The following is a 600-nucleotide window of genomic DNA, read 5'->3' as shown; positions in this document are numbered from 1 at the left end:
GAATCAAGTCACACTTGGCTGGGGGGGGGGGAGGTGTTGCCAGTGGGCGCCTAGGCTTCGCCCCCTGGAAGCCACGGATATTTGATGAATTATGGCGAATGTTTATTACTTATTTGATAGGCATCGAGTTACTATAATATGACCATGTAGGCTATGCTTTCTAATGTTGAAATCAGCTTCCAAAACCAAAACATTTTGAATGAAGCAAGAAACAAAGAGTACCGGTATGCAATGTAACCATCTAATTTATTTTCAAATCTTCATCCTTAAAAGTGAAATTCTATATTTTGGAAATTTTGCATGAAATCTGTCAACCACGCTATCATGGTCGAGGTTGCTTCACCTATCACGATGTATTCCAACCATCATGAGGCTATCTAAATAAGCATTTGTCATAACAGAACGCAAATTATATTTAATTAGTCTCATTGAATTATTATTATTATTATTATTATTATTATTATTATTATTATTGTTATTATTATTGTTGTTGTTGTTGTGATGAAAACAATATGGTGGCTAAACGAATATTACATGTAAATATTTTTTTTATTTGTTTGTTCCCCGACAAGATATATCGTCTTCCCCGACTGGGGGGCT

The sequence above is a fragment of the Anneissia japonica genome, unplaced genomic scaffold, assembly GCF_011630105.1.
Source record: "Anneissia japonica isolate Jap-2015-1 unplaced genomic scaffold, ASM1163010v1 scaffold287845_len271631_cov178, whole genome shotgun sequence".
In the NCBI taxonomy this organism is placed as follows: Eukaryota; Metazoa; Echinodermata; class Crinoidea; order Comatulida; family Comatulidae; genus Anneissia; species Anneissia japonica.
Note: the sequence above shows the minus strand (reverse complement) of the source record.